General features: G+C 49.5%; 1 long non-coding RNA gene across 2 annotated transcripts in view; it reads left to right on the plus strand.

Annotated features, from left to right (window-relative positions):
- The first annotated feature begins 402 nt into the window (after window positions 1-402).
- The window catches only part of LOC102159171 (uncharacterized), a 134991-nt gene continuing 116498 nt past the window's right edge, over window positions 403-18895 (plus strand). For both annotated transcript variants that reach the window (XR_014816873.1, XR_002336078.2), the window contains exons 1-2: window positions 403-583; window positions 1066-1258. This is a non-coding gene — a long non-coding RNA (uncharacterized LOC102159171). The remainder of the gene's footprint in view (window positions 584-1065; window positions 1259-18895) is intronic.

Genomic DNA, 18895 nt, shown 5'->3' on the forward strand with positions numbered 1-18895 from the left:
CGGACGCAGTCCACTCTCTCCGGGCCCCTGGATGTGGGAGGCTGGGCCTGGGAGTTGACTGGGGTGGAGGCTGCGGCGAAGGACGCTGGAAGGGACCGGCTGAGGTGGGCCAGGGCTGGGGCGGCGGCGGGGACGGGGGTGTGCAAAGGGCAGAGCCGGGACTGGGCCAAAGGGCCTGAGGGACGGGTAGGTGGGAGGGAGGGCTCCGGTGGGTCGGGGACCAGACTCGCTGGAGGTTCTGAGGGGAACGCTCAGTTTCCTCTTAAACTACGCGGGGGGGGGGGGGGGGAAGAGAAGAAAGAAGCGGGGTGGGCGGGGCTGGGGCCGTTGTGGGCGGGGCTTGGGGGTGGGCGGGGCTGGGGCCGGGGTGGGCGGGGCTGGGCCCAGGCCCAGAGGAAGGTTACTTCCGGGAAAGGCCCTGGGATGTAGTGGCAACACCTGTCTCGGCGTCAGGAGGTCCGGCTTCCCCTCTGACGTAGCCTCCGACAAGTCCTTTGGGTTTTCTGGGCCTTTCGTGTCCTTCTCCGGAAAGTGAGGAGGCTGACTGCTCCCGATTGCCGAGTCCGGCTGAGGTCTAGCCGAGGTGAGAGCCCATCCAACCAGCCTGGGCGGGTGGGGCTCAGCGCGGGGCCCTGGAGACGCACGTGGGCCCGAGGCCCTTCCTTCCCGGGGCTCCCCCCGCGGGGGCAAAGTGGACGCTTCCCCAGGGAGCTGGGCTGCCGCGTGCGAAAGCGCCCGCGGTGCCGCCGGCCTGGGTTTCCCAGGGAGAGCGCCGCAGTTGAGAGGAGCAGGGAGTCCCAGCAACGGGGTTGCGGGACGGCTGTGCCCCGACGCTGCCCTCCGGCGACACGGAGAGAAGGCGCTCACATCCATTTCCTTCCTTTGTAGTCGATCTTTATTTTCATTTTTGAAAAATTAGAACAGTGAGAAAACAAATGATTCATGAGGCTGGCAGCCAATGAACCTAGTGTATATGTCCCAAGTATCCTTCTCTGTCTCTGAACACACACACACACACACACACACAATTGTATCTGATTATTTTGTGCTTTTCGCACTTGGCAGCCTCCTCGTTGAGGAACGTGGGTCGACGTGGAGCGCAGGCCCCAGGCCGCCAAGATGGCGGCAGCTGTTGCCGCGCAGGTGAAATGCCCGGATGGAGGAACAGCGGGAGCCCCCTGCAGGCTAAGATGCAAGATTTCACCCCCAGAGACCCTGGTGGAGCGCCTCAAAGAGGTTGCTGCTGGTATTACAGCAGGTATGTCGGGGTAATGAAAGGGAGTTTGCTGGGATTTTGACGGCCTGCTGACCGTCCTTCTCAGAAGGAGCTCAGACGTGAGCCGCACGCAGATACCAGCGAAGTGTGGAGGGTACTTGCGCCTCCCTGACCATGACCTGCTTTGCCTCGCATCCCTGAATCATTTTATAGCCTAATTGAGAATCAACACCTAACAAAATGAGGACTGGTAAAAAAAATATATATATATCAACATCATCCTTTTTAATGGCTTCATAATAATTTTATCATGTGAGCATAACATAAATTATTTAACAATTCCCCATTGTTTGGAGTTTAAATTTCTTTCCCTTTTTATGTTGCTCTTATAAACAATGCTTTGATGAAAATAGTATTCTGCATAGATCTTTGCACACCTACCTAATTATTTCCTTGAATACGATGATTTTACAGCTTCTGATATATAGTACCATGTTTCTCTCTGGAAGATTTGTTCCCGCTTATTCCCCATAGCAGCGTATAGATGTCATTCCTCTCTCTGGCTGACTCCAGGCATTGTAATTCTTTTTAGTCTTTGCCATTTGAAACATAAAAAGAGTGTATCCTTGTTTTCAGCCGTATTTCTTTCGTTACCATTGAGGTTGAGCATTGTTTACATTTGGAAATTGTATTTGCATTTCTTCTTTCATGATTTGCTTTTTCAATGTCACTTTGCCATCTTACCCCTATGGTGTGTATATTAGTTTCCTGGCGCTGCCATAGCAAATCGCTACAAACTGAGTGGCTTAAAACAACAGATGTTTATTTTCTCCTCGTTCTGGAAGCTGGAAGTCTGAAATTAAAGTGTTCACAGGGCCAGACTTTCTCTGAAGACCCTATGGTCAAATCCTTCCCTGATTTTTCCTGGCTTTGGGGGGTTGCCGGCATTCCTTGGCATTTCTTGTTTTGTAGCCGCGTTATTCCAAGTTCTGCCTCCATCGACCTCTTGTGCTTGTCCCTGTGTCTCCAAATCTTCCTTTCCTTCCAAGAACACCAGTCACTGGGTTAAGGCTCACCCGCTAACCTAGTGTGAGCTCAACTATGAAGACCCAGTTCCCAAAGAAGGTCACGTTCACAGGTATCGGCAGGGGTAGGACTTGAGCGTATCTTCTGAGGGACCCCACACTTTGCTTTCTCCCCTGTTGTACCAGCTCTGCATCTCACCTTTAGCTCCTTTGGCCCACGCCCGCCCCCCAGCTCAGCCTGAGAGGGACAGATTGGATTGGATTTGAAGAAGGTAGGTTTTTTTTTTTTTCTTTTTTTTTTTGTCTTTTGTTGTAGTTGTTGCTATTTCTTGGGCCTCTCCCGCGGCATATGGAGGTTCCCAGGCTAGGGGTCTAATCGGAGCTGTAGCCACTGGCCTACGCCAGAGCCACAGCAACGCGGGGTCCGAGCCGCGTCTGCGACCTACACCACAGCTCATGGCAACGCCGGATCGTTAACCCACTGAGCAAGGGCAGGGACCGAACCCGCAACCTCATGGTTCCTAGTCGGACTCGTTAACCACTGCGCCACGATGGGAACTCCTGAAGAAGGTAGGTTTTTATTCCTGGCCGCCGTGTGCGTCACGAGTCTGTGGCATGAACCATGTTCTTCCAGAGAAGCTAAGTGACGGAGAGAGGGAGAGAAGAGGATGTCTTCCTGGCACTGCTGTGCGCGACGGCTGGCAGCTCTTCCACCGGCAGGTCTCGAAGTCAGTGGGTTAGATGGATGTTGATCAGGATGAGGAAGAGGCTGAGCCACCGGCGCCAGTCTTTGAATCATAAATCAATGAACCAAGGACCATGGGGGCTGCAAACGGAATCATCTGTCTTTACTGGGGTCTCCCTGGGCTTATCTGAGGCTGTGTGACTAATAGTGGTTTCTTAAAAGCATCAAGTGGCTTTTTTTTCCTGCTTCTCAAGCGTTCAAGCATTTCAACGGCAGCTTAGCCTTAGCAGTTTCTTTGCACCTCAGTGGATCATGCTCATCATAAGAAGCAGAACTAGTTGTAAAATTGGGTTGTGATGACGGCTGTACAACTATAAATATAATAAAATTCATTGAGTCTAAAAGAAAATAAATGAACAACAACAACAACAAGAAGCAGAGCTATTGCGAGCTAAGAAGAGTCTCTGCTCTCTGCAAGGTTCTCTCCTAGAAGGGAAGGAGGATGGACAGTTACTGGCTTTGCTTTCCTGAGGAGTTAAGCTGGAGCAGCAGCAGTCTAGCGGGGACTTCCACTGGGGTCCCGGTTCGGCGCCTCCTCTTCGGCAGCCTCACCTCCAAGGAGCAGCTCAGCGGCGTCAAGAGCACATGGGGCTCCAGAGAGATTCTGGGGTCTCTGGGAGTGGGAAGTGCCTTGTTCCAAGGTGGTGAGAGGGCAGTGTGCTAGTCATCTCTCCCCCGGATGGGCCTGGGGCGAGAACCAGTGTGGCCAGCTCAATCTTTTCTTTTCAGTGAGGTACCAAGTGCCGTTAAGGGCTGGAAGAGAGAAAGAGGATGAAGGCAGGTGTACCACACTCGCCATCACCAGCTGCTGCCCGGGAAGGGATGTATCAGCATCAATGCACGTGTCTTCCAGAGGCAGATGCTGACCAGGGCAGAAGTGCTGGGGTAAAATGCCCCTGAATTGAGGGAGAGTATAGACCTGGGTTTGCTTTCTAGCTCTGCACTTCACTAGCTGAGGAGTGTGGCTTAATCCTCTTAATCTCTAAGTTTCAGTTTCTGTTTTGTAAAAATCAGACAATATTTTGGTATGTTGTTTATAGGATAAAATCAAATGTGAGGAAATCCGATCATAGGGTGTGGCACATAGTAGGTACCGAATCAGTGTTGTTTCTTTCTTTTTTATAGGATCTTTCAGCCTAAATAACAGATTGGAGCCATACCACTGAATGATTCTGCCTAAAATAGTTGCTTTATCCAGCTAGTTGATGTTCTAGAATTCTCTCTCTCGTTCCTTGGGCTAAGGTACTGTCTTTTAAATATGCTTTGGAAAACTTTCTTCTCTCTTTGCCTGATCAGAAATCTCCACATCGGGTGGCTCAGACTTCACTAGCGGGTTACAAACCTGACTAGTATCCCATGTGGGTTTGATCCCTGGCTTCCCTCAGTGGCTTAAGGATCTGGCATTGCTCTGAGCTGTGGTGTAGGTCAGGTGCGGCTCAGATCCTTCGTTGCTGTGGCTGTGGCATAGATCGGCAGCTGTATCTCTGATTCTGCCATCAGAGCTCCTGGAACTCCTGAGACTCCAGGAACTCCTGAGACTGCCATGCTTTAGATGACAGCTGCAGAGGTGTTTCAGAGTGTCTGTAGACTCAGGCTGGAGTAGTGACGATCAGGTGGGGGAGTCAAGATTTTCCCGGCCATCCACATCCTGCACTGAGTCCCATCTCCCCGATCAGTTCTAGCCCCCTTCTTATCTCTCACCTGCGGGTGAGGACACTCGATTACTAAAGAGCAGGCTTTAGGGAGTTCCCTCGTGGCTCAGCGGAAACGAATTTGACTAGCATTCATGAGGACGCAGGTTCCATCCCTGGCCTCGCTCAGTGGGTTAAGGATCCAGTGTTGCCCTGAGCTGTGATATAGGTCACAGATATGGCTCGGATCTGGTGTTGCTGCAGCTGTGGTGTAGGCCGGTGGCGATAGCTCTGATTCGGACCCTAACCTGGGATCCTCTATATGCTGAGGGTGCAGCCCTAAAAAGACTGTATATATATATTCAAATCACTCCAGCTCCAAATCACAGCTCCTTTCCCCCCTTGGAAGCAGAAGCAAAGGATTCATGACCACAGAGACCGAGAAATTAAAGTCACTTTAGTGAGCATTAGATCAGTGCTTCTGGAAACCACTTTATTGCTTTGGAAGAACTCCTTGTGATATTGTGGTAGCCAGGAGCCTTACTTAGAGCAGCTCAGACACTCTGGCCTCGAGGCTTAACTCCCAGTAGCATGGTCTCCTGCAAGAATCTGTCTTTTGAAGGATGAGGCATTTTCATCACCAGGGGGAATGAGATGCTACAAGCCTACCATGGTCTTCTTCCCAGGGGCGGGTCATAATTCTGTAGTCTAAGACTCTGGTTCTGTGTGTGGGGCAGTGGACGTTATGCTCTGGGTGATTGAATGTGTGATTCATTTGACACTGAGAATAAAATCAGGTTGACTAATAAGAAAATACAAGCCTCAGAGGATCTGAAGAAAAGCCTTGAAATCATTGTTGAATCATAAATTAACACCCATAACGAGAATAGAAATTTACCCTAAATTTAGGACCCTCTGTTTTTATTTTTTTTTTCCCACTGCGTTTAAATGCTTCCCATAAATCCTAAATATTTAGGGGCTGTAAAGTTGATTAAACCCCTGAAACATAGTTCCCTGGGACATAAGAAGAAAATATTAAGCACTTTTTTAAAGTCCATGAGCAAGACCTGAGATGTGGTTTCTTTGAATAGTAAGACTTATGCCTTCTCTACTGAGGTCAAGAGGAAATGAAGAGAAAGGAAATCAATAGGAAAATGACTCTCATGCTTGAATCATTGCTTTCTTCCACCAGGCACTTGCTCTTGGTTTGTGCAATTAATAGCAAAATGATTAAAAACATACTAAAACCTTGAAATAGAGTGTGGGCCAGTAGCCTGAGCAGAAAGATTCTTGCTCCTACATTATTCTGCCTCCTTGATGCTCCCTTCCCCATTCTTTCATCCATCCTTTGAGCATGACTCATGCCTTAATGCTGCTATGATGTTACATATTTATATGGTGATTCATCCTTCAAGAGAGTTTGTGTCTACCCTTGCAAATGGTCTGGCAATCCACATTCTACTAGCGCTTCCCACAAATACCGAATGCTGGCATCCCTGGTACCCAGAAGCAGTCTGCTGGTGGTCCTCCCACTTGCTATAAACGGGACCTTGCTGACAACTTGATGTCCTTCGTCACAGTCAAGTGTTCAAGTCACTGAGTGTGCATTGAGTACCAGTTCTCAGATCCTACTGTTTGATGTGCAAGGTAAGAGGAAGAGCAGGCTGGCCCATTGGCCCTCAGTGATGGGGGCAGAGGCCTCTTAGCCACAGGATTTATTATCTCCTTCTTTGGGAGAGGTTGATTAACTTATCCATGGTCCCAGGCTTGTAAGTGGTAGATAGATACCCAGCTCTCCTTGATCTTAAGAGAAGGGTCAAGGAGGGAGTGACAGAGAGGGTAACTGGGAGGCTTAGATGGATTCTGAATCTGGCCTGACATTATTGGCAGGGAATTTTCCACATCCCCCCCATGTGCACTTCAGGGAGCTGAGTTGGTTTGCTGTGTTGGAACAGATGGGCCTCAAGAATGCACTTAACGTAATTCCAGTTACTGTGGGGTTAAAAAGTGCCAACCAAGATACGATTTCTACAGCCTCTGCCACTGCAGACTTGAGTCTAAGGGGAATGCAGTTGGAGTCTTTGACAGTGCAACCTCGGGCATCAAGGGTTAATTCACAGGGTTAGGCAGATATCTGGGACCAGTTACAAAGAGAAGAACTGGCCACAGAGCTTACATCAAGAGAGAGAGCGAGCCAGCTCTCAAACTTGGAGAAGTCCCGTCTGCGGTACAGAAGGAGGACAGAGGAGCTGCGAGGTCAGCCCCTGAAGTCAGCTGGGCAAGGTCAGCCTCTGAAGTCAGGTCTGTCTTCTGTCTGAACGACCTCAATTTGGAATTTCGATGGCTCTTCTGCCTACAAGTCCCACCTATCTACAGCGGGTTACTTGACTCGAGTTCCACCCTGGTGGCTTGGAGGTCCTGTCTTGTCTCTCCCTAGATGCACAGGACTGGTGGATTTCACCCCGCCCCAGTGCTTAGGGCCGACTGGCAATAGACATTCCTCGGATGGTGACTGCCTCCGGCTGCCTGAGTCCTGAATACCGACTGATACTTGTGTTCTTCGCCCTATGCTCTGTCTTTTGTCCTCTCTCCCCATAAGTGGATCTCCCTTCAGTGACTGACCTGAACCACGTCTGCGGTGACAACAGCCTTGAACACTGCACTTCAGCTCTACCTTGGAGGGAAGCTGCCTCCAGACTCTGCCTCTGTAGTCAGTGTCCTCTGCCCCCGTCTCACTCCAGTGTGAGTTTCTTGAGCCGATCCTAAGTCTGTCCCTCTGTCAGCCTCCCTGATTCATCACAGGGAATCTCACACCTGATCCTCTCTTGGAGAGCCTGCAATCTTGCTAGATCAACAAGAAGCACGCAAGCAAAATAGATGACCAGCAGTCCAGAGTAGGACACGGTCCCATGTTAAGTGGTGTAATGTGACGCGGTAGGAAGTCAGGGGAAGGAAAACAGCACACGTGCTGGAATCGGGAGGGGCTCTGTGGAGGAGGAGAAGTGTGGATTGGATTGTGAGGGTGGAGGGTTAGTCTTCCATTTCCCCATCCCGGTTACGGGTGCTCGAAAGGCTGTCCGAGGGGTGTGTGGGCTTCCAGGTCTTGGCTTTTGTGTGTGTTGAGTGTCAGCAGATGGAATCAGGTGGATAAGAAGGTCTCGCTTCCCTCTAGATGGCCATCAAGAGCTATTAGTTAGGAAAGCAATTATTTACCAACAGACATTAAATCTTGGCTGCTTGTCCATATGGATAATGACCATAATGAAATCTGCTCTCCTGCCAAATAGAGATGGATAAAATCTTAAGAAATGAAGAGAGAGGTTCTTTGACAGGAAGCTGGAAGCAGCATATGTCAACCACAGGTGCCCACTTCCCACGGAAGGGATGCCGGAAGCTGAGGGGATGAGTAGGGCTGCCCTCACAGGAATAAAAGGGTTGGTGCTGAGGCAGTGACATATGGTTGTAAATGCTGACTGTCCAGTGTTAATGTGAAGGCCCCATGATCATGCCCACAGACAAAGGCTCCCACAAGGAGTTCTAGTCTTCCGACCGCCATCAACCCAATCACGCTAGACTCTCTTTACATGCTGACCTTGCTACTCGGCCTTCAAATCTTGGTCTTATTCCTGTCATAAATATCCCCCCCTTTGGCTCTCCCACATATTATCTCCTTTCTCATATTTGAGAAGTCTTAACTCCAAAGACTTACTGAGAAGCAGATCTCGACTCTGCTATGAAGGCCAGATACTCAGTTTTCAGTCTCCTATGGCTAGAATGGGATGTGCTCAGTCAATCCGATGAAACCACTTGGACTTTATCGGGGAGCTAGTTTCCAAGGCAGCAGAGGGTAGAGCTGGTGTCTGTTGCCAGTGGTGCTGGGCTTGCGGCATTAGCTCCAGAGGTAACCGTTGAGGACGCGTCGCAGTGCTTCTGTGGTTCTGGGTCCTGCTCTAAACCATCTCTCATTCCTGGCAGTTCTGCAAATGGCCCAACATCCTTCTAATAATTTGGTTTTCTACTCAGACCAATCAGAAAGAGATCCAATTTCAGATAGGAAAACAGAAACTACTCCAGGCTTTTCAGTGGGAGAAAGTTAATATCAGGACCAAAACACAGGGTAATGAAAAGCCAAAGAGACCAACAAGGAGCGATGAGGCAGCCTGAAGATGAAGGGTTGCAGACGTTGCTGCCACTCCTAGGACTGGAGTCACGGTGGGAGGTGGCTGGCTTTCGGATCCCAGAGGCTGGGCTGAACAGGTAAGCTTGAATCAGCCTGTCTGGTGGGAGGTGGCGCTAAGGAGATGCAGCCAGCGTCAGAGATCTGGCCTGAGGCAAAGCAAGAACAGAAAAAACAGCCTGATGTCTCCCTTCCTCCGGGTACCACTGGGGGTGCCACTGGCGGAGCCCGCCCAGAGGCCCGCTGCGGGGGAGCCTTGCCATTTCCTCCCCCGAGGAACAGGGCAAGAGGAGGGAGGGAGTAGGTAGGCGAGAAAACACACAAACTCCACAAGCCCACGGAGTTCGTCTCCGCTGTGTTCAAGTAAGAGCGTGGCTGGTAAGATGCTGCAGGGAACATCTCCGTGTGAAAGACAGAAAGGCGTTGGAAGTCAGAATCTACAGGGCTGGTATTTCTTACTTTGAAGGACACCCCGGCGGGAAAACTCCAGGCACGCAGTGTCATCCCAGGCTTTATTTAATTCTGCTCGCACCCATGTCAGTTTTACCTTACTGTTTCACGTGCATGGGCCGTCTGCTTTTTCTCTTTCAGCCTGGAACCCTGAGATCATCAGTCTCCTTTGTGTCAGGATACCAGGAGTAACCACTTCCTTGCTCAGATGTCCAAGCTTCCAGTCCTTTCTAGGTTTTTCTTAAGCTGCTTGAGACTTGAGCTGTGTGAACCATGAACTGGTGGAAATGCTACAGCTCGCGAGAAGGAGTTAAGTCGTAGTAGGTGACCCGGGGAGGGCTAGGGGTCTGGCAGAGGAGGGACTCCGAACAGTTTTGTGTGATTTCGCCCAGAGCCGTCCCGAGCCTCATGGGCCCTTGGGTAGAAGCACCCATCCCTCTAATTTATGACCCCCTAGACCTCAGCTTCCAGGGTTCTTTTTTCTTGATTGTTCCAACACTGAATCAAAATTAGGGACTAAGTTTTGTTTTGTTTTTTCATCCTGGTGCCTCCAGTGCTTAGCATAGTCCAGTGTTAAGTGTGGGAAAGAAAAATAATGAAAGAGTAAGTAAGGGCATGGAAAAATGAATGGTAGCCACTGTAACAAGTATGACATCAACTGCACTGAGTAGCCAACTCAGATAAATGTCTCCTAGCCTTCTGCCTTTTCTGTGGTTGTTCCTGGAATGGGTGTGTATACTTTATGACATTTGCTGCTGTGGGAAGGAAGAAGATGAGAATTCCAGAAGCTCAGAAGCTTCAGAAATGCAGAAAGTGCGAGGAGATGGCTCTTTTTGTTTGCTACTCCAAAGGAATGGCTCAGCGGCCAAAGGTGGCACTGAGTCGGCTTGCGTCTCCCCATTCACGCTGCCAGCCAAGTCAGGCTGCTGGGAGACTTCCTTGGGGAGACCTGCAAGCTTATGGCTCATCTGTTTTAAAGTGGAGCTCTCTGTGATGGGGAAGGAATGAGAACTGCTACCCTGAAAGCCAACCTCAATTTCAGTCTGGCAAGAGAAGACAAAAGCAAGAGAAGACTCTAGTTTATAAAGTCTGCCTGTTCTATACGAATTCCCATTACGAGCATTGTGTGATGATAGCGGGTTCTAGAGCCCCAAAGCTTGGAAACTGTTAGGTCTCTATTGATGGGCTTCCTCTGCTTCCACCTCTTTCTCTGTGAGAGTCTGCACGATAGCCATCACGTGCGCGTGTGCGCGCACACACGCAAAACCACACACAATACACACACACACACAAACACACAGACACACTCGTGTGCACATCCACATACCAGTGGTCCCCTGGCAGACCCAAGTCCACCTTCCTGTTGTTAATTTATGATCCTTCTTGCCTGGTGTCTGTTTTGGCTGATGCTGAAGTGACTGTCTCCCTTTGGGAAATTCCAGGAAGTTGGAAAATATCAGAAATCAGGATATGGGGTCTGAAAAATAGCAGTGTGGATGAATAATAGGTACAGAGGGATGCCTGGCAGCTTGCCAGAGACCAGGAGCCAGAGCTCCTTAAGAAAGTGTCATCACATCTCCTGGGTGGCTCATGACTTCTCAGTAGGAACTGAATGAACAGGAGACCACCCTGGAATTGGCTTTTGGAAAAAAAGATTTTTTTGACCATTATCCAGGTTCTTGCCTTGAAAACTGGAAGCCCTTGGGATGGAAATGCTATAAAATTGGGTTGTAATGATGTTTATACAACTATAAATGTAATAAAATTCATTCCGTGAAAAAAACAAAACTGGAAGCCCCTGGAGCCAGAGTCACGGGAGTGGCTGAGAATGTAAAAGGGATCAGGGAGCCCAGAGCCCACCTGGCTGCTCTCTCTTCCAGGGGTCCTTTAGTGACCCCAAAGAGAATGCTCGGATCACTCTCCACGGTGCAGCTGAGGCCGCATGAACAGCTTAGGGCTGCTCACTGGACATACGGTCAGAGAGAAGGTGCAGATTTAGGGGTAATTCTTTAAACACGGAAATATTCCTCTCCAACACTGTAAATCAACTATACTTTAATAAAGACATTTTTTAAAAAATTAAAAGAAATCCCATCGAGGCTCAGCGGAAATGAACCTGACTGGCATCCGTGAGGACGCAGACTTGATCCCTGGCCCTGCTCCGTGGGTTAAGGATCCGGCGTTGCCGTGAGCTGTGCTGTAGGTCGAGACGCAGCTTGGATCCCGAGTTGCTGTGACCGTGGTGTAGGCCGGCGGCTACAGCTCTGATTCAGCCCCTAGCCTGGGAACTTCTGTGTGCTGCGGATGCGGCCCTAAAAAAGACAAAAAAAAAAGAAGGAGAGGGAGAGAAAGTGTTCCCCTCTGTTTCTCACACTTTGTGGGCAGGAGCTCCTGGTTCTTTTTCTCTGCCTTTCCCACCTCATCTTTTGTCTCTTTAGTGTTTTCTCCTCCAGCTTCGCTTCCTCTTGCCTCCCCTCCCCTCACACCACCCCCTAGTCCTGGTCCCCTCCCGCTCCTGCTCCCCCTCCTCCCCTCTCCTCCTCTCTTCTCCCCCCCACCCCCCGCTTCCATCTCCCCTCCCCCACCCCCTTCTCTCCCGTTTTCTCCGCGGGCCTCTCATAATCCCTTCTCTGCCTGGCCCTCCTCTCCTTCTGGAACTGCTCTGAATAGTGACCACCCCGTCCCAAATTCATGTCCCACCTAGAACCTCAGAAGGTGAATTTGTTTGGAAATAAGTGTGTTATAGACGAACTCAGTTAAGATGCAACCATACTGGAGTAGGCCGGGCCCTTAATCCCACAGGATGCTGTCCTGCTAAGGAGAAGAGAAACTCAGAGACAGACAAGCCCAGGGAGAAGCCAGGTGACGATGGAGGCAGAGAAATGATGTATCTCCAAGCCAAGGATGCCAGGGATTGCTGGCAATATCCAGAAGCCAGGGCGGAGCAAGGAAGGGTTCTTCCTTCGAGCCTTCAAATAGAGGGCGGAGCAAGGAAGGGTTCTTCCTTCAAATAGAACATGGCCTTGCTGACCTCCTGATTGCAGAGTTCTAGCCTCCAGAACTGTGGGAGGGTATATTGTTTTAAGCCACCCGTTTACAGTAATTTGTTACATCAGCCCTAGGAAACTAACACATTTACCACTAGATTCCAACATACTCCTCTCTCCCATCCCCAGCTCATTTTGTTAAGATCCAAACCATTAACCCCATCCATCGCATTCCTGGCATCAGGTATCAGCTGGATTTTTCTCTTTGCCAAGCTCTCCTTTGCAGGACTCCCCCCTCACCAGCTGTGTGGGCTGCTGCTCTGCTCGGAAGTGTCAGGGTTTGTAAAGATTTCATGAGGGAACCTCCTTTGACCTGATCTTCCCAAGTGAATATGCCTTCTTCAGAAAGACTCAAGAATCTGGGTTTTAAATCTCCACGTGGCCCTGGGCAAGTCTCTTAACCTCTCTGTGCTCCAGTGTCCTCATCAATAAATTAAGGAAACCACTTCTGCCTTTCCTGCCTCCGGAGATGGTCGTTCACGGGAGGAGACCTTTAGCAGCACGGCGCAGGATGCTGCGCGTTTTGTAGCCCTTGTCACCCAGACCTCGGAAGCTGGGATGAACTAATAGTTAGAGAACACCCAGAAGGTGACAGGGACTTTGGAAACTATTGTTGTATCTGAGCCTCAAAGCAGCCTACCAGATGGGTGATTCCCATTTTAAGTGAAAATCGACCTGAAGTGAGGAGTTAGCACTTACACAAGAAATGGCGAAGATCCTAATTGAACCCAGAGTTTCTGGCGTCCAAACCAGAGGTGATTCTCCCGCATCACACCATGATCCTCTTGTGTGTTGACTGATTTAATTATTATCATTATTATTTTTGCTTTTTAGGCCGCACTTGCGGCATATGGAAGTTCCCAGGCTAGGGGGTCAAATCAGAGCTGCAGCTGCCGGCCTACACCTTAGCCATGGCAACTCAGGATCCAAGCCACATCTGCACATGGCAATGCCGGATTCCTAACCCACTGAGCGAGGCCAGAGATCAAACCCACCTCTTTATGAATACTAGTCGGGTTCATTTCCACTGAGCCACAGTGGGAAACTCCCCTGATTTACTTTTAAATGACATACTTCCTTCCCACCTTGAAATATTTCTCTGACCTCTCAGGACAAGATATGAACCCAATAGATGTGGTCTGTTTTGTAAGGTGAGCTATCATTTTCAAGTATGAATTTTAACAGCATGCCCAGAAACCATAGAGGAAACATTTTGGTGGAATAATTGATGAAAGCAGTCAGGAGTCTGTTGGGAGGTGAAGGATTTGAAGTGATTTTAAAGTTGAAGGTTAAGCAGGAGTTCCCTTTGTGGCTCAGCGGTTAACAAACCCAACTAGGATCCGTGAGGATGCGGGTTCGATCCCCGGCCTCGCTCAGTGGGTTAAGGATTCCGCGTTGCCATGAGCCATGGGGTAGGTCGAAGATGTGGCTTGGATCCCGTGTTGCTATGGCTGTGGCCTACAACTGCTGCTCTGATTCGACCCCTAGCCTGGGAAACTCCATACGCTGTAGGTGCAGCCCTAAAAAGAAGAAAAAAAAAATTGAATGTTAAGCAAACTTTTGGAGGGGATACAGGAAAGACTGCACCTAGAAAGGAGAGGAGGGGTCAAGTTCAGGAGTCACAGCAGGCGAGAGAATGAGTGAATCTGAACCTATGCTCTGCAGGGGAGGCAGTTTGGAGCTGGAGAACTTTATCTGCATTGTGTGTGTGTGTGTGTGTGTGTGTGTGTGTGTGTGTGTGAGTGAGAGAGAGAGAGAGAGAGAGAGAGAGAGAGAGAGGGATGTGTATGTGTCAGAGGGAGACAGAGAAATTGTCTTAGGCATCTTCGATTTCTCCGCTCTCTGTGCATCTTCCTGCTTGCTGAGTCTTTCCCTTCCTCCCAGAGCCAAGGAAATGGCAGCTCCTTCTTTAGGCATTTATCTGACATCCGCCTCACCATGAGGGAACAGACCCTTTTTCTTCCCCTCTTTAAGTGCCAGTCGTAGCTTCCATCTTCCCACCCTGAGTGTGATTAGGGTGAAGAAAAGCACATAAAAAAGAAAATCAAGTGTCGGGTAATTACAGCCCATAATTTGTTTATCTTTAAGAAGCCCATATTGGGAGAGCATCCCTCACTCCGAGCATCCCGGCATAGGCAGATGCATCATTTATCCTGAAGTATATTATCTGCTGTGGTATTTATGATGAAATGAGTTTGCCAGCCGTCGCCTATCAGGTCATAAACATCTTGCTCAGCCTTGAAAAATGGCTTTTAATATGGTCTTGTTGCAAGATTGGGGTGAAAGGGCAACATGTGGCTCCCCCCCTTCTACTGCTCCCCCAGTGGGGTGTGCAGGGTTGTGTCCTGGGGTGGGGAGCTGTGCTCCTTGGCCTCATTTACACCCCCACCTGCTCCACAGCCCGGTGGATTTGGGCTGCTCCACAGATTCGTAAGCAGAGACCACATCTTGCTCATCTCTGTATCTGCTGTGTCCGGCACATGGTTGTTTGTCAACGAATCAATAAAATGGAATAAGATGAATTGATTTACATCTGGGGATGTTTAGACTCTGGGGTCACTCTTATGAATTCCTTGAGAAAAACAGAAGAAATACTTAGCAGCCCTAGAGCTTGTTTATTTATTCAGTCACATGTTCAGTCATGCATTCTTTCACTTGGTCAACAGATGCTTATCCAGAACTATTGTGTGCAGGCACTGTGCGTGTGGGCTTGAAAATGATAAAGATGAAAGAAATAGCTTCCACCTTCAAGGTGCTCATGGTCTAGTACTAAAGGCGAGAGAGAAATGATACAAAGAAGACAATAAAGCCATTGAAAGCGTGTGGGTGGGTGTGCTGAGATTGAAAAGATCACTGCTGCTGGAGGCGTGGGCAGGAGTGGGTGTTGGAATGGGATTAGAATGGTGTGTGTGTTTTTGTTGGCAAGTAAAAGAAATCAAAGCTAGCTAGCTTTAGATGGTCACAGGGAGTTGGCTGTGGTATCTCTTGAAATCTAAGGGAGCACTCAACCTACAAGTCTCAGCTGGGGTGGGAAGCAGAGAGAGCCAGGACCCTCAGCACTCAATGTGTGGTCCCTCGCTTGGAAGTCTCACAGTCAGTAGGATTCTGTGTCAGCGCTTCTCTGCCTTTCTGGTTCTACCTTCAGCTTCTAGGAGCTATGACGTCAGTGTCAAGACTTCAGCCCCTAATCTCATTAGCTCTGGCCAGAGGAACTAGCCCCAGAAACATGGTTGCTAAGACCCCTTTGGGCAGTGGAGGCTGTTCCCAGCTCCCTTGGTGCCCTTGGATGATACTGAGAACACTGTGCCCAAGACCACCATGCCCCTCCAGGCTGAGGGTTTTATGCCACTTCCTTCCTGAGGACGGAATGAAGGAGAGAATTCTGGACAGTGTCCTGAGAACTCTTCCGAAATGTTGCAACTCCATTTAGATCTGCAGATAGGACTTGTCAGAAGGGGCTCCTTCCAGATGGGGACGATTTGGAGGTATATGGACAAAGTCATGCAGAAGGTTGAGGTGTGGGGAGTTCAGGGCTAAACGCACCCCCGTTAGGTCTCTCAGCCTTAGTGCCCATCCGTTCTCCCAGCCTTCGCTACGTCCTGTCCAGACAGGCCTGTGTGTGTGTGTGTGAGTGCAAGCGTAAGCATTTGTGATTGTGGCTATATATGAGTGTGTGAATATGCGTGTATGAGCAGGTGTGTGAACGTTCTGGGCGGGGCAGTAGTGTGAGAAGATCACAGTCAACAGCCAACTCGAGGCTTCTCAGGCCACATGGGCTTCTTCTCAGCATAGCTTTTACGGCCTACCATGTGAGATGATTTTTCTGCCCTCCACCTGAGAAAATTACTAAAATTACTAAATGCTCTCTTGTATTAACCAATCTTCTCTACGTGCCATCCCAGGCGGTGGAGTAGAGCAGGGAGAAAAATACCTATTCTGCATCACAACAGCAATTTCATCCTGTCAAAATCCAGTCATTTGTTTCCTGCAGCATAAGCTCGTTCTATCCTCTTGAACTTTCTCTGTATGTTTCTTTTTATTATCACCCTTGGGCTGAATACTGCCATTTCCTTCTCTTCCCGGCCTCCTCTTCTTCGGACAAAATAATTCTGGGTCTGTTCACTCCTGTGTGCTCCCTTTCCTGGCTCTCAGAGGCGTCGGCTGCCCCACTGCCCCACTGCCCCACTGCGGCACTTTCTCCTCCTCCATTTTCGTCTTGCTCATTCCTCCATGTGCCCGTCAGAGTTCCCACGTTTTCCCAAACAGCGTAAGAAAGTGGACTTTGGAGTTCCCGTTGTGGTTCATCAGTAATGCATCCAACTAGTATCCGTGAGGATACAATCCCTGGCCCTGCTCAGGGGGTTAAGGATCCAGCGTTACTTTGTAACATGTACCTTGGGCAAATTGTTTTCAGCTCCAAGGCTCAGTTTCCTCATCTGTAAGATGGGGATTATACTTCCTACCTCATAAGATCACTGTGAAGCCCGAGTGAGTTAATACTTTGAGAGGACCCAGAACAGTGCTTAATGTACAGTGAGGACTCAGTTCGTGTTAATTACTGTCATTCCCCCGCTCCGTGAGGACCAAGGAGACACTCTACCTCGAGGAATCTTGCATAGTACCTGGCATATAATAGCTCCTTAGGAGGAGAAAGCCAGCTAGTACTCCTAAGTACAGTGAGCCATGATAAATACATTTTTAAGTTATGCAAAAGAACAAAAAGAGCTTATGTTTCGGATAACCGGCGTCAGTCTATTTCAGGCTACTAGGATTTCCTATTTCTCTAGAAAAATGGAATCTACAAGGAGAACTAACATTTACAGGGCACTTAACTTTGTACCGGCTACTGTGCTAGGGGCTTTACAAACTTTTTATTTTCCATTTAAGCTAATAAGTCCTCATTGTACAGACAAGTCACGTAAGGCCCAAAGAGATTAAATGTCTCTCTCAAAGGTGCGTTAGAGAATAACGAGAAAGCGAAGATCTCAACCGGATAGGTCTGGACTCCATAGCAAGTGCTCCTTTCACTTTTCAAATTTACTTTTAACAACAACAACAACAACAACAACAATGACAGCGACCACAACAACAGCTTCCCAGAGCGCTCAGCAGCGCTCAGCTGCTCCCCTGACCTTTCTTTGCTGTGTACGGAAGCAGGCACACTTTGGCTCAGGCTGAGCTTTTCTTTTTGCCAGAAGATCCATGTCAGGGGGCATAGCTTGGAGTGCAGCTCAGTAAACATATGTGTGACTGCTGAGTGCCAAACACCACCACAAGATCTGGACTCACTGTGACGTATGGGACGTGGTGGCAACTGTCCTCCCGGAAGTCAGTGCCTGGAGAGGCAGATCCGTGTAATCTGATAATGGTGGCATAATGATAAAAGTTGAAGGGCAGAAGCCTGCCTCGGGAGCTGACGGAGCTCAACAAGGAGGGGGACTGGGGAGCCTGGGCTTTGGAGGGAGGTTCTTCTGGAAGAGAAGATGCCAGAACTTAACATGGCAAGGCGAGGAAGAGCCAGATGAGGAGAGGTGGCAAGAGCGTCAGGAAGAGGGGAGAGAAGGAGCAAGCCGCAGAGGGGAGGGACGGTGTGGAATGTCTGGAGGGTTCCCTGCCACTTGGATGTACCAAAGTGGAAAATGCAGTACAGTCATGGGCAGAGAGCCAGCGAGAAGGGTGGGCAGGGTCAGATCTCAGTTGTCCTTGTATGTGTGTCTGGGAGTTTGGATGCCATCCCATACACTCTAGGCATCCAGTGATGACCCCCTGGCAGAAGAGTGATGGGCAGGAAGGCTGGGATTGAGGTGAGCTAGGCTGGAAGTAAGGGGGCTTGCTGAGTGGCTGTGGTTCAGGGTAAGAGATGAAGGCAGTGATGTAGGAGAGGGGAAGAAGGCAGAGATTCAAGAAGCGTTAGGATGGAGTTCCCATTGTGATCAGTGGGTTACAAACCCGACTAGTAACCATGAGCATGTGGGTTCAGTCCCTGGCCTCACTCGGGGTGTTAAGGATCCTGCGTTGCTGTGGCTGTGGTGTAGGCTGGCGGCTGTGGCTCCGATTAGACCCCTAGCCTGGGAACTTCCATGTGCCATACGTGCAGCCCTAAAAATAAAAAAAAAAAAAAAAAGAAAAATTAAAAATTAAGAAAGGAGAAGAAGCATTAGGAGATCAAGTTCTTAGGACTCGCTGGTTGAGAAGGAGGGTAAGAGGGGGTCAAGGATGATGTCCAAGATTTTGCAGTGGACAACTGAGAAAATGATGGTGCAGCTGGGAGGGGGACTAGGAAGAGGAGGAGGCTGATGGGGACGTAGAAAGCCTTGACTGCTGTGCGTATTAAATCCAGGGTGCTTGTTTGGACATGCACGTAAAGGTAAACGTCCGGCAGGCATCGTACCTTGAGACTGAAACTAAGGAGCTGGTCAGCTGTGGAAGTCACCACTCTTGGCCACATGCAACCCAGAAACCATCACAGACTACGGGTGTCTCCTCTGGACCTCACCAGCCTGGCATCTCCCCTGCTCTCTGCGTGTTCTAGCGGAGCAGCCCTGTTGTGTGCACAGCCAAATTGCTTGGCCTGGATTTCTCTTCTCGTCACGTTGCTTCACCC

This window comes from Sus scrofa, chromosome 9, assembly GCF_054392235.1.
Source record: "Sus scrofa isolate SSC_HxYL_T2T_F1_AM1 chromosome 9, Sscrofa_HxYL_maternal_Yorkshire_Landrace_v2.0, whole genome shotgun sequence".
Taxonomy (NCBI): domain Eukaryota; kingdom Metazoa; phylum Chordata; class Mammalia; order Artiodactyla; family Suidae; genus Sus; species Sus scrofa.